The following is a 15,166-nucleotide window of genomic DNA, read 5'->3' on the forward strand; positions in this document are numbered from 1 at the left end:
TCCTGTTTTGGCTTCCCTTCATTGGCTTCCTGTTAAATCCAGAATTGAATTCAAAATCCTGCTCCTCACTTACAAGGTCTTAAATAATCAGGCCCCATCTTATCTTAATGACCTTGTAGTACCATATCACCCTATTAGAGCACTTCACTCTCACACTGCAGGCCTACTTGTTGTTCCTAGGGTATTTAAAAGTAGAATGGGAGGGAGAGCCTTCAGTTTTCAGGCCCCTCTTCTGTGGAACCAGCTTCCAGTGTGGATTCGGGAGACAGACACTATCTCTACTTTCAAGATTAGGCTTAAAACTTTCCTTTTTGCTAAAGCATATAGTTAGGGCTGGACCAGGTGACCCTGAATCCTCCCTTAGTTATGCTGCAATAGACGTAGGCTGCCGGGGATTCCCATGATGCATTGAGTTTTTCCTTTCCAGTCACCTTCTCACTCACTATGTGTTAATAGACCTCTCTGCATCGAATCATATCTGTTATTAATCTCTGTCTCTCTTCCACAGCATGTCTTTCATCCTGTTTTCCTTCTTTCACCCCAACCGGTCGCAGCAGATGGCCGCCCCTCCCTGAGCCTGGTTCTGCCGGAGGTTTCTTCCTGTTAAAAGGGAGTTTTTCCTTCCCACTGTCGCCAAAGTGCTTGCTCATAGGGGGTCATATGATATGATTGTTGGGTTTTTCTCTGTATTTAATATTGTGCTATCTACTGTACAATATAAAGCGCCTTGAGGCGACTTTTGTTGTGATTTGGCGCTATATAAATAAAATTGAATTGAATTGAATTGAATGTGCGAAATACGGCTGTATAAATGTGTCACAGCCCCTGGCGTGCACACTCACAACAATGGCTGAGTGTAGTTGGAGTCATGTGCGGATGTATTTTACCTCCACAAACAGCTGAGACGTAGTTTGGATACATGTGGCAAAAAAGTGAGGTGTTGTGGCAACACCACTAACCTTGTCAAACACCTCAGAGTAAATCATATCACAGAATATGACGAGCTTATGTTGAGGCGAACTGAAGAGGAGGAGAGGGACAGGTGCTGCTAGGGCGAGACAGACGTCTCTCACAGAGTCCTTTAGTGCTGCGGGCAGGCAAGGTGTTCAAATAGCGCACAAGTTCAGTTTTTTTTTCTATATATTATTAAGTGATAAGAACAAGTCATCTGATGTCCTGTAATCATTATGACGCTAAAATTTGAAATACAATAAATAAAATAAGTTTTTGTACAAAGTATCGGTATCGGATCAGTATCGTCGATACCACCCTGAATATTATTTGGTATCGGATCGGAAAGGAAATCAGTGGTATCGCACATCACTAATGTCTGTGACTGTGAGAAGAATTGCTTGGTAAAATGTATAATGGTAAAATACAGGATAATTAAATAAGTGCAGTAGTGCAGAGTTGGAGAAGAAATATATAATTTAGTGATGATACATTGTTATAAAGTGTTTAGAAAGTGCTTAATGGGGAATATTACTGTTGTGTAAATTGTGCGGCTTTTAACAAGATTTTCTGTGTATTTAGCAGGTGAAACTATGTCAGTTGACCTCAGAGTGTCAGGACGCTGAAGCACCTGAGGCCAACCACTGAAATATGATGTGGGGAAAATGAACAGAGGGAGTGATTTTAAGTCTGATTTCAGACCATGTAAGTATTAGTTAAGCCAAGAGTAGGGCAAAACTTTTATGGCCTGGAAAGTTCTAATTCCCACAACATATTGTTAGATTAGGAAGCAAAACTTTTCTGTGATTAAGACTTTTGGGGTTGTTGTTTTAGTGATGGGTTGATTCTGTCAGTTAGGTTTGGGTTGTTTTCTTATTTCAATAGAGGGAGTTTTACTAATCATGTCTAGGAGGGGCCCATTATTTTTTGTAACAGTGCACTTAGAGAAAACCTGTCAGGTGTCACCCCCTTTGGTGATGATGCTTTGTGCTTTGATGAGGTAATAATCAGCTCTTTTTTTCTCATTGTTGTTCTAAGCAGGCCTGCAAGATTGAATTAACAGCGCTGTAAAACATTTTCAGGAGAGCAAATATAAGGTGAGCTTTTCCAGATCACAATGGGCTGAGGAAAAGGCCACCAGTGGGAACCTGGGAGTTCCGGTCTAAAAGGATTGCAGCGAGTCAATCCAGTCCAAAATGATGAACAATTGTTTCTTCTTTTGAGTGAATGCGTGTGAATGAATGTGTGTGACTGGACTGACGGTGTGGACTAAAGTGTTGACTTACTGGACACTGAGACAAAGACTGGACCAAGGTTAGGATGAGTAAATGTTGAAAAAACAATTCACGACGCCGGTAAGAAAAGGGCGGATGCTTTGCTTTGTTTTGCTTTTGCCAGGGGCAGGAGGAGAAGAGACTGGAGGGGAGACTGAAAGGTTCACATGAGAGTGTGGAGCTGCAGACTTAACCCTTGGGAGGCTAATTTTGGGTTGCTGATGTTTGCTTTAAGAAAGTTCTGTTTTATTGACTGGGTTTAGATAATGGTATTACATTATGCTGTTGGGAAAATGCCAAATGTTAAAGGGGAGAAAATTTTATCACTAATGTTACGATTAACCATACCAGGCCACTGTAGAAGTCAATTAAATTTTATAGAAGGAAAATAGTCAGAACCAAAGCAAAAATTAGGAATTATATAGGGGATTGGTAGACTTATTACATTCAAAATAAAGTTATGGAATAACAGACACAGGTCCAAGTGACTGAGGTTTTTCCCTTAAAATAGTAAATTATTGAAAAGACCATAATGGGTAAGGTTATGTGATACTGGCTGGTACTGGAGGGAAACGAGCAAAGTAAGTAAAGCAAATCTATTTTGGTTAGTTTGATAAAGTGAAATTAAAAGAAGTACCATGACATTCAAGAGGATCAACGTGAAACTAAAACATACGCAAATTTTGTATGAAGCACATGACTGATAACTTTTCTGTTTTAAGTTTTGTTTCTTATAGCACAGATTGGATCACAGTGGGGAAAACTGAGTTTCAAATGTGAAGTTCATCTTAACACACAAGTTTTGTTTCTAGGCAGTTCCGAGGATGCAGGCTCTGGCTGGAGCCAGGAGTTCAAAATATTTAACATGATACTTAAACTGATGTTAGTCCTTTAACACAGGTTTGCAGGCCCGGAGCAAATATACTCGAGACGGGAATTGCTGAGGTGTTCTGAGAAATAATATGATTAACCTTTTTCTTTCAATTTCCTAAGATGTGGTGAAGCATTTTCAGTTTGCTATCTCTAATCAGTTGTCTTTCATTCTTCGACACATAAGATGTGTCGAAAGAGGGTAGGTTTAATTTGAAATAAGAGGTTTTATGATCATTTTATGACTTTCTGGGTGTTTGATAATTTAGCTACGGTAAAACATACACATAAGTAATTGCTTTTATGCTTAAGCTTAACTGATTGAAAATGTGTGTGTTCTCTTTGACCTCTTTTATTAGAATAAGCGGGTACAATGATTTTCTTACACATATTGCAAAATGTGCTCATAAAAGAGTTAAGCATTCAGTCTTTCGAGGGTCATGAGCTTGATCTGGCGGGACTGTCCAGATGATACATGGTGAGAGGTGACTTAGAGTGCAATAAGGTCAACGCCATCACGCTTACACACAAAGACATCACGTAGACTGATTTCTAGAGGTGAGACATATTTTGCGTGTAAATGCATTTGTGCCTGTAAAAGCAACAGTTTTTTGGTACAGGATGTGCTCAGGATGTTCATGATCAGATCACAGCAAACAGCAAGCTTTGCCTTGGAGTGGCAGCTTTAGCTGAACTGAAAGCCCAGGATCCTCCAGCAGCCACTAGACCCAGGATCCTCCAGCAGCCACTAGGCCCAGGATTCTCCAGCAGCCACTAGGCCCAGGCTCCTGCAGCAGCCACTAGGCCCAGGCTCTTCCAGCAGCCACTAGGCCCAGGACCCTCCTGCTCCACCAGGACCAGGATCCTCCAGCAGCCACCAGGCCCAGGATCCTCCTGCTCCACCAGGCCCAGGATCCTCCAGCAGCCACTAGGCCCAGGATCCTCCAGCAGCCACTAGGCCCAGAATCCTCCTGCTCCACCAGGCCCAGGATCCTCCAGCAGCCACTGGGCCCAGGCTCCTCTAGCAAGGCACCAACAAGTAAATCGACAGTGACTTCAATGGGCCATCACAAGGTAATACCAATCTCATCATTTTCAAAATGCCGCCTAAAAAAGCAAACCCAGGAGTTGAAGAGGAGTTGGAGGAGATTAGGAAATCGCTTAATTTCATGTCTGATGAACTGAGCAAAGTGGCTAAACAACAAAGTATGCTACATGACCTAATGGATGAAATAAAACAACTAAAAAACCTCATAAAGGACAAGGACAAGAAAATAGACGACTTGGAACGGCGAATCGAGGACCTTGAACAATACACAAGAATGGATGATTTAGTCATAAGTGGACTGGAGACGCAACACCGAACCTACGCCAGAGTAACAGCTGGCGGAGGTAAAGACGGTGAAGATGCCCCGATAGAGGAGCTGCAAACGCTTGAACAGCAAGTGATAAAATTCCTTCAAACGAAGAATGTAAGTATTCAGAGCCATCATATTGCAGCATGCCACACGCTCCCCAGAAAAGACAGTAAAACAAAGCCAGCAATTATTCTTCGGTTTGTGAGTCGCAAAACAAAGATTGAGTTACTGAAACAGGGTAAGAAGCTAAAAGGGACCGGTGTGTATTTAAATGAACATTTAACGAAAAAGACTGCTGAAATTGCAAGACAGGCACGCAGCCTGAGAAAACAAAATAAGATACAAGCGACATGGACGAGGAACTGCAAAGTAATGATAAGACTAAATGGCAATCCCGAAGAAGCGAAAGTTGTGATGATAAGAGAACTCAAAGACTTAGAGCAATATAAATAATCAGGAATCTGCTATGGAATCTATTGGAAAAGTGACGATTGGATAATGAACAATGGGTATGGAAAGTGTTTCTAGCCTTATGGCTCAAAAAAAATTGAAAAAACAACAACAAAAACAAAAAACACATAAATGACAAGTTTGGACACAGATTATAGGTTTCCATTCAGAGATAATGAAGAGGAAGAATTTGATTATGAAAAGGACTGTCAAGGTGGTTATTTTGCCACACACACTGAGAAAACGAACTTCAAAACGTTTAACTATGCAGAGCACAACATGCATGACCCTCAAAGTAATATTGACCCAGATAATCACTTCTACAATAACAATAATAGTACTTGTGAGTACTATACAGATGACCAATTCAATATGAATATTAAAATAGCAAATGCATTGTCGGTAGGGATGAGTATTGATAAGATTTTCACGATTCCGATTCCATTTTCGATTCTGTTTAACGATTCGATTCTCTTATCGATTCTTTTTAAAAAGGAGAACACTAAGGTCGATTAGCTTAGAACTTTGTTTTATATCTTCTCTTTGAACAAGATAGAAATTTAGGAGTAACATGGCCTTACAAACCCAACAGTGAGATCTTAAGAGATCCACAGCCTACGGCTCTTCAATGGGGTGTCACAGGGTCCCCGGGGGAAAAAAATTGTAAATATAAAATAATAAAATAAATATTCTTCTGTAGCAATAACAAAATATAACATAAATTATTCTGTAGCAATTACACAAGAATATCCAGTAATGTCCCTGCCTACAATTAAACACATTCACTTACCGAAAATCGGGGGCATCTGCTGTGACAAATGTGTGCAAGCCTTTGACCACAAACTTAGTCACTGCTCGGTGACATTCTGGCCTGAAAGGAGACGCTACCGGTAGACTGCAGCGAGAACTGCCAGCATCTGAGCCAGCCAGACTCTGTCTGTCTCATCATGGTCACCTAAATGCACAGTAATGGCAGGTTTTGTAATAAGGCAGATCGCGCTAACATAATATGCACTGTTAGTTGATTATTTACCTGCCGCATTAACGGGAGAGGACGTGCAAACGTTACCGCTGCTGCTGGGTTGAGATTCACGAGTCCGGAGCGGAATTAAAAACACGACATTCATTTAAGGTTATCGCGTGTTTTGTGAGCAAATGCTTTTGCATATTCGTAGTGTTTCCTCCCTTAAATGAAATATCTACTTTGCAAGTATTGCAAGTTGCCCTGTTGTCATCTGTTCTCGTAAAGTATGACCAAACTTTTTAGCGTTTGAGCCGCCATGTTTCCTGCCAGGTAAATGACGCTCCGCAACGTGGTGACGTCATTCGGGGCGACTGGAATCGATAAGGGAGTCGTTTGCAAAAATGGCAAACGTGTGTGCATGCGTGCGTAGGTACACAATTCAGCAGCCAGCCAAACTCCATTCAAAAGAATACGGGAGTCAGGATATAGCGTCCAAGCTCCAGGTGCTTTATTTTACATTGCACCGCCATACACCATTGAATTTAGTGAAACTAAAACAAAAACAAGAATACAACAGTAAGGTGATTAACACACCGATATTACAAATTCCCTTATGTACTCTACAGCAAGTCAAGGCTAGCAACAAAAGACAAAGAAATATCCATGTAATAGGTCCTCCTATGTATACATGACATGAGATTAGCTTAGCAATATAATTATACACAAAGTTAAGCTTTAGAACACAAAACTACCAAAATGTTACTAAAATATGGCTCTATACTCTTAAGTCAACAAGTACTTACAGACGATGCTTTCGAAGGCATAAACAAGAAAGAGGATTGCAGCAGATAACTACAGGAACACTTCAGCACATGTGAACCTGCTTACCCCAACTAACATGGCTGACTTCCTGTTCTGGGTCAAAGTGCATGTCACATTAACAGCAATTTACAAGGCCCAGTAGGGGGCACTGAATTCAAGGCAGAACAGTAGAAGCCTGCATAAATTTTTTTCTAAAATTACAGAATGTTTAAGTAAGTTAAAAAAGTTTAATATAATTGCAATATCAGAAACATGGCTCGATAATGAGAAAGTTAGTGAAATGAGACTGGAAGGATACGAATTATTTACAATGAACAGGGTGAATAAAAAAGGAGGCGGTGTTGCTTTATATGTAGATAAAGTTTTGAAATGTAGTCTGATTGAATGTATGTCAAGCACCATAGATAACGTATTGGAATGTATTACTATTGAAATCCATGTTGAAAAAGCTAGCAATATAATTATAAGTTGCATCTATAGAACACCAGGATCATGCCTTGAGACATTCAATGAAAAACTTGCTGCTATGTTTAGCAACCTAAATGATAAAAAAGTGCAAATAATTTGTGGTGATTTTAATATAGATTTGCTAAACCCAAATGGACATCAGAAAACAACAGATTTCATCAGTACAATGTATAGTAACTCCCCTTTCCCTGTAATTATAAAACCAAGTAGAATAACAATTGATACAGCTACATTGATAGATAATATATTCACAAATAAAATTGACCATGAAATAGTAGGTGGACTTCTTATAACTGATATAAGCGATCATCTTCCTTTTTTTGCAATTTTTCAAAATTATTTTGGGATTAAAACTAAATAAAAGAATCAAACATTTGATATGATACGACATAGAACAACACGAGCCATTGCTGCCCTCCAGGTGGACTTAAAGGAACACAATTGGAATGAGGTTTTTGCAAATGAAGATTCAAGTAGTGCATATGATGCATTCCTATCAACTGTAATTTCACTATATGAAAAACATTGTCCTTTAATGAAAATGACTAGAAAGCATCACAGATCAAATAAGCCATGGATCACAAAGGGGATAGAAGATGCATGTAAAAAGAAAAAGAATCTATATAAGAGATTCATAAAACAGAGGACAAAAGATGCTGAAATAAAGTACAAGTTATATAAAAATAGATTAGTAAATATTATAAGAACAAGTAAGAAAGAATATTACCACACATTATTGGAGCAAAGTAGAAGTAACACACAAGAAACATGGAGCATATTAAATAGTATAATCAAAAAGGGCTCAAAAAATAAAAATTATCCAGACTATTTTAAAAAAGATAAAGATATTGTGCTTGATAAAACTAAAGACATTGCCAATGAATTTTATTGATTTCTTTGTAAATGTTGGCTTTAATTTAGCAAAAGAAATTCCAGAGTCAAGAAATAATAACGACCTAAATAAACATATTACTCAGAATGTGTCCTCCATGTTTATTGGTGCTGCAACTCATAGAGAAATAATTAACATTGTGAAGACATTTAAAAATAAAAAGTCCACCGACTGTTTTGGTATTGACATGATATTAGTTAAAAGTATTATAGAATATATAGTGCAACCTTTCGCATACATTTGTAATCTGTCCTTTCGAACTGGTGTGTTTCCCTCACAAATGAAAATAGCAAAAGTTATTCCAATCCATAAAAACGGAGAGAGATGTCAGTTTACCAGTTACAGGCCAATATCACTACTCCCACAGTTCTCAAACATTTTAGAAAAGTTATTTGTTAATAGACTTGATAAATATATGGAGAAGCATAATCTCCTAAGTGATAACCAATATGGCTTTAGAGTGAAAAGGTCCACTTCGATGGCAGTGATGGAACTTGTAGAAGGGATATCTAATGCTATAGATAATAAGGAATATACTGTTGGTGTTTTTATAGACTTACAAAAGGCGTTTGATACAATTGATCATTCTATATTAATGAATAAACTAGAGAGATATGGCATAAGAGGGATAGCATATAAGTGGATGAAAAGTTACCTGGATGACAGATATCAATATGTCGAAATCAATAATGTAAAATCTAAGCAGTTAAAGGTAACTTGTGGTGTTCCTCAGGGCTCTGTGCTGGGCTCTAAATATTCATATTATATATAAATGACATATGTAGTGTTTCCAAACTGTTAAAATGTGTATTGTTTGCTGATGATACCACTCTGTATTGCTCAGGTAAAGACCTAGAACAGCTTCTGACTACAGCGGAAAAGGAGTTAAATATATTAAAAAACTGGTTTGATGTAAATAAGTTATCATTAAATATAAAGAAAACAAAATTGATTATTTTTGGCACTAGACAAATGAAAAATGTATCTAAAATCAGGGTTAATGGAATTGAAATTGAAAGAGTGTATGAAAATAAATTTCTTGGAGTGATAATTGATGATAAGCTGAGCTGGAAGTCTCATATAAACCATGTGAAAACAAAAATGTCAAAAACCATTGCTATTTTCTACAAAACAAAGCATGTCCTGAACAAAAAATCATTATACACACTTTATTGTACTCTGTTGCTTCCATATATGACTTATTGTCTGGAGATATGGGGTAATGCATATAAAACAAATACTCTTCCTATTTTCAAGTTACAAAAAAGAGCTATAAGAATTATAAATCAATCAAACTATATAGAACCAACTAACATTTTGTTTATTAATCTGAATACCCTAAAATTTTATGATTTAGTCGAATATAAAATGGCACAGATAATGTATAAAGCACAAAATAACTTGCTTTGCCCCAGTACTCAGAAGCTATTTAAAGTCAGAGAGAGTCAATATGACTTAAGGGGAACAGATTTGTTTAAAAAAAACAAGAAAAGGACAAATATAAAGCAGAGATGTGTTTCTGTTAGAGGAGTTAACCTGTGGAATAGTTATGACAGTGATTTAAAAAGGTGTAGTTCATTTTCCTTGTTTAAAAACATGTTTAAAAATAGAGTATTAGAAAAATATACAAATCAAGAATGAAAAGAGCAACACACTCTGGGTGTGTTTAATAAAATCAACAGTGTCGCTTACACACATAAAGAATGTTGAAGATTATATAAATAAATGATTGACCCAGAACATGATAGGTTAAACTAATTTTGGATAATTAAAAGAACAATTGATGACCATATCAGATTATTGAGGCATAGCAGAGAGAGGTATTTTTTTGTTTTTCTTTGTCCTTTACAGAAGAAGGAGCAGAATCCAGAACCACAGCAAAACCATGAAGGGGTTGGCAAGAATCCAGGAACCAAGAGAAGGGGCACCCAAAAGAAGCACAGAGCACAGAGAAACCTCTCAGAAGAGTAGTTGTTTAGATTGAAAATAAGATTAAAAGCTTGTCAGACAGAGGGTATAATGTGAGCATAAAGTAATGAAGAGTAATGAGAGGGACTTAAATCGGCCTTCAAATTCAAGCAGGAATGTTTTTAAGCCCTCTTCAGTATCCATTTTTGTACTCTCAGGCCTTTGCTACTGACAATCTCAACAGGGATGACTCCAGAGAGACTGCACACAATGATTGGGGAAAAAAAGGGTTCCCAGTCATTCAGGTCATGGTAGTCTGATGAGCTTTCAAAGAAAGCAGTTGGAATTCTCAAAGTTTCTCTAAGATCTTTCATCTCTCATCTGAGAACCTTCCTTAGTTCTAAAACTAAATTGTGGAGAGTCCCAGTTGTTTAAACCCCAGAGAGGGTTGTCTTTACCAGGGTCGTTGACCAACAATGAAACATATCACATGAGCCAAGGTGTGAAAAAAGGCGTGGATAATTATCAGCAGAGGTTTCAGGTGAAACCATTATGAGACCTTGACATATGTAGTTTAAAATCTTCACAGTGAAATTGAATGGCCTCAATTTTAATCAGAACTTGTGAGCTTCGATAGCCCTTTTCCACTAGCACTTACCTGGCTTGGCTTAACTTGACTCAGCTCGGTCTATAGGGTTTTCCGTTAGCTGATAGTACCTGGTAACAGGTATTTCTTAGTACCTGCCCAGTAGGGTTTCCAAGGCAATCTCAAAATGTGACATATACAGATTGCATGGCAGGGACTGTGCAGTCAATGGCATCACTCAATGAGTCATGAGAATGACTCCTTCAATAAATCAATAATGCCGTTTTTGAAAGAGAAATTGGTGTCACAGATCACATTGATAGGTTTGGCAGAAAACATGTGCAATGACCCAGAAGGACTTAACCCTGCCAAAATTATCCATGAAGGCAACAGATTGTTATATGAAGGGGGCTCGTCCGGGATTTGAACCCGGGACCTCTCGCACCCGAAGCGAGAATCATACTCCTAGACCAACGAGCCACAGGAAGCCTGCGCTCACGTCTGGAACTCTGAAAGTATAGAATTAAATTGGCCTTAAAATTCAAGCAGGAATGTTTTTTAGCCCTCTTCAGTATCCATTTTTGTACTTTCAGAGGCCTTTGCTACTGAAAAGCTCCAACAGGGATGACTCCAGAGGGACTGCACACAATGAATGAGAAGAAAAAGGGTTCCCAGTCATTCAGGTCATGGTAGTCTGATGAGCTTTCAAAGAAAGCAGTTGGACTTCTCAAAGTTTCTCTAAGATCTTTTATCTCTCATCTGAGAACCTTCCTTAGTTCTAAAACTAAATGGTGGGGAGTCCCAGTTGTTTAAACCCCAGAGAGGGTTGTCTTTACCAGGGTCGTTGACCAACAATGAAACATATCACATGGGCCTAGTTGTGAAAAAAGGCGTGGGTAATTATCAGCAGAGGTTTCAGGTGAAACCATTATGAGACCTTGACATATGTAGTTTAACTTCTTCACAGTGAAATTGAATGGCATCAATTTTAATCAGACCTTGTGAGCTCCGATAGCCCTTTTCCACTAGCACTTACCTGGCTTGGCTTAACTTGACTCAGCTCGGTCTATAGGGTTTTCCATTAGCTGGTAGTACCTGGTAACAGGTATTTCTTAGTACCTGCCCAGTATGGTTTCCAAGGCAATCTCAAAATGTGACATATACAGATTGCATGGCAGGGACTGTGCAGTCAATGGCATCACTCAATGAGTCATGAGAATGACTCCTTCAATAAATCAATAATGCCGTTTTTGAAAGAGAAATTGGTGTCACAGATCACATTGATAGGTTTGGCAGAAAACATGTGCAATGACCCAGAAGGACTTAACCCTGCCAAAATTATCCATGAAGGCAACAGATTGTTATATGAAGGGGGCTCGTCCGGGATTTGAACCCGGGACCTCTCGCACCCGAAGCGAGAATCATACTCCTAGACCAACGAGCCACAGGAAGCCTGCGCTCACGTCTGGAACTCTGAAAGTATAGAATTAAATCGGCCTTCAAATTCAAGCAGGAATGTTTTTAAGCCCTCTTCAGTATCCATTTTTGTACTCTCAGGCCTTTGCTACTGACAATCTCAACAGGGATGACTCCAGAGATACTGCACACAATGATTCGGGAAAAAAAAGGGTTCCCAGTCATTCAGGTCATGGTAGTCTGATGAGCTTTCAAAGAAAGCAGTTGGAATTCTCAAAGTTTCTCTAAGATCTTTCATCTCTCATCTGAGAACCTTCCTTAGTTCTAAAACTAAATTGTGGAGAGTCCCAGTTGTTTAAACCCCAGAGAGGGTTGTCTTTACCAGGGTCGTTGACCAACAATGAAACATATCACATGAGCCAAGGTGTGAAAAAAGGCGTGGGTAATTATCAGCAGAGGTTTCAGGTGAAACCATTATGAGACCTTGACATATGTAGTTTAACTTCTTCACAGTGAAATTGAATGGCCTCAATTTTAATAAGACCTTGTGAGCTCCGATAGCCCTTTTCCACTAGCACTTACCTGGCTTGGCTTAACTTGACTCAGCTCGGTCTATAGGGTTTTCCGTTAGCTGATAGTACCTGGTAACAGGTATTTCTTAGTACCTGCCCAGTATGGTTTTCAAGGCAATCTCAAAATGTGACATATACAGATTGCATGCCAGGGACTGTGCAGTCAATGGCATCACTCAATGAGTCATGAGAGGGAGTCCTTCACAAATTGAAAAATGCCTATTTTGAAAGACAAATTGGTGTCACAGATCACATTGATAGGTTTGGCAGAAAACATGTGCAATGACCCAGAAGGACTTAACCTTGCAAAAGTTCTCCATGAAGGCAACAGATTGATATGTGAAGGGGGCTCGTCCGGGATTTGAACCCGGGACCTCTCGCACCCAAAGCGAGAATCATACTGCCAGACCAACGAGCCACAGGAAGCCTGCGCTCACGTCTGGAACTCTGAAAGTATAGACTTAAATCGGCCTTCAAATTCAAGCAGGAATGTTTTTAAGCCCTCTTCAGTATCCATTTTTGTACTTTCAGAGGCCTTTGCTACTGAAAAGCTCCAACAGGGATGACTCCAGAGGGACTGCACACAATGAATGAGAAGAAAAAGGGTTCCCAGTCATTCAGGTCATGGTAGTCTGATGAGCTTTCAAAGAAAGCAGTTGGAATTCTCAAAGTTTCTCTAAGATCTTTCATCTCTCATCTGAGAACCTTCCTTAGTTCTAAAACTAAATTGTGGAGAGTCCCAGTTGTTTAAACCCCAGAGAGGGTTGTCTTTACCAGGGTCGTTGACCAACAATGAAACATATCACATGAGCCAAGGTGTGAAAAAAGGCGTGGATAATTATCAGCAGAGGTTTCAGGTGAAACCATTATGAGACCTTGACATATGTAGTTTAAAATCTTCACAGTGAAATTGAATGGCCTCAATTTTAATCAGAACTTGTGAGCTTCGATAGCCCTTTTCCACTAGCACTTACCTGGCTTGGCTTAACTTGACTCAGCTCGGTCTATAGGGTTTTCCGTTAGCTGATAGTACCTGGTAACAGGTATTTCTTAGTACCTGCCCAGTAGGGTTTCCAAGGCAATCTCAAAATGTGACATATACAGATTGCATGCCAGGGACTGTGCAGTCAATGGCATCACTCAATGAGTCATGAGAATGACTCCTTCAATAAATCAATAATGCCGTTTTTGAAAGACAAATTGGTGTCACAGATCACATTGATAAGTTTGGCAGAAAACATGTGCAATGACCCAGAAGGACTTAACCCTGCCAAAATTATCCATGAAGGCAACAGATTGTTATATGAAGGGGGCTCGTCCGGGATTTGAACCCGGGACCTCTCGCACCCGAAGCGAGAATCATACTCCTAGACCAACGAGCCACAGGAAGACTGCGCTCACGTCTGGAACTCTGAAAGTATAGAATTAAATTGGCCTTAAAATTCAAGCAGGAATGTTTTTTAGCCCTCTTCAGTATCCATTTTTGTACTTTCAGAGGCCTTTGCTACTGAAAAGCTCCAACAGGGATGACTCCAGAGGGACTGCACACAATGAATGAGAAGAAAAAGGGTTCCCAGTCATTCAGGTCATGGTAGTCTGATGAGCTTTCAAAGAAAGCAGTTGGACTTCTCAAAGTTTCTCTAAGATCTTTTATCTCTCATCTGAGAACCTTCCTTAGTTCTAAAACTAAATGGTGGGGAGTCCCAGTTGTTTAAACCCCAGAGAGGGTTGTCTTTACCAGGGTCGTTGACCAACAATGAAACATATCACATGGGCCTAGTTGTGAAAAAAGGCGTGGGTAATTATCAGCAGAGGTTTCAGGTGAAACCATTATGAGACCTTGACATATGTAGTTTAACTTCTTCACAGTGAAATTGAATGGCATCAATTTTAATCAGACCTTGTGAGCTCCGATAGCCCTTTTCCACTAGCACTTACCTGGCTTGGCTTAACTTGACTCAGCTCGGTCTATAGGGTTTTCCATTAGCTGGTAGTACCTGGTAACAGGTATTTCTTAGTACCTGCCCAGTATGGTTTCCAAGGCAATCTCAAAATGTGACATATACAGATTGCATGGCAGGGACTGTGCAGTCAATGGCATCACTCAATGAGTCATGAGAATGACTCCTTCAATAAATCAATAATGCCGTTTTTGAAAGAGAAATTGGTGTCACAGATCACATTGATAGGTTTGGCAGAAAACATGTGCAATGACCCAGAAGGACTTAACCCTGCCAAAATTATCCATGAAGGCAACAGATTGTTATATGAAGGGGGCTCGTCCGGGATTTGAACCCGGGACCTCTCGCACCCGAAGCGAGAATCATACTCCTAGACCAACGAGCCACAGGAAGCCTGCGCTCACGTCTGGAACTCTGAAAGTATAGAATTAAATCGGCCTTCAAATTCAAGCAGGAATGTTTTTAAGCCCTCTTCAGTATCCATTTTTGTACTCTCAGGCCTTTGCTACTGACAATCTCAACAGGGATGACTCCAGAGAGACTGCACACAATGATTCGGGAAAAAAAAGGGTTCCCAGTCATTCAGGTCATGGTAGTCTGATGAGCTTTCAAAGAAAGCAGTTGGAATTCTCAAAGTTTCTCTAAGATCTTTCATCTCTCATCTGAGAACCTAT

At 39.5% G+C, this 15,166-nt stretch overlaps 5 non-coding genes across 5 annotated transcripts; all 5 read right to left on the minus strand.

Annotated features, from left to right (window-relative positions):
- Positions 1-10,951: 10,951 nt before the first annotated feature.
- trnap-cgg (transfer RNA proline (anticodon CGG)) lies at positions 10,952-11,023 on the minus strand. Its single transcript has one exon. It is a non-coding gene; the product is annotated as a tRNA-Pro (tRNA).
- An 892-nt stretch (positions 11,024-11,915) lies between these two features.
- On the minus strand, positions 11,916-11,987 carry trnap-cgg (transfer RNA proline (anticodon CGG)). The gene has a single exon. It is a non-coding gene; the product is annotated as a tRNA-Pro (tRNA).
- Positions 11,988-12,877: 890 nt separating this feature from the next.
- Positions 12,878-12,949, minus strand: trnap-ugg (transfer RNA proline (anticodon UGG)). Its single transcript has one exon. It is a non-coding gene; the product is annotated as a tRNA-Pro (tRNA).
- Positions 12,950-13,841: 892 nt separating this feature from the next.
- Positions 13,842-13,913, minus strand: trnap-cgg (transfer RNA proline (anticodon CGG)). Its single transcript has one exon. It is a non-coding gene; the product is annotated as a tRNA-Pro (tRNA).
- An 892-nt stretch (positions 13,914-14,805) lies between these two features.
- trnap-cgg (transfer RNA proline (anticodon CGG)) lies at positions 14,806-14,877 on the minus strand. Its single transcript has one exon. It is a non-coding gene; the product is annotated as a tRNA-Pro (tRNA).
- Positions 14,878-15,166: the final 289 nt, after the last annotated feature.

This window comes from Pelmatolapia mariae, linkage group LG20 (assembly GCF_036321145.2).
Source record: "Pelmatolapia mariae isolate MD_Pm_ZW linkage group LG20, Pm_UMD_F_2, whole genome shotgun sequence".
Lineage (NCBI taxonomy): Eukaryota > Metazoa > Chordata > Actinopteri > Cichliformes > Cichlidae > Pelmatolapia > Pelmatolapia mariae.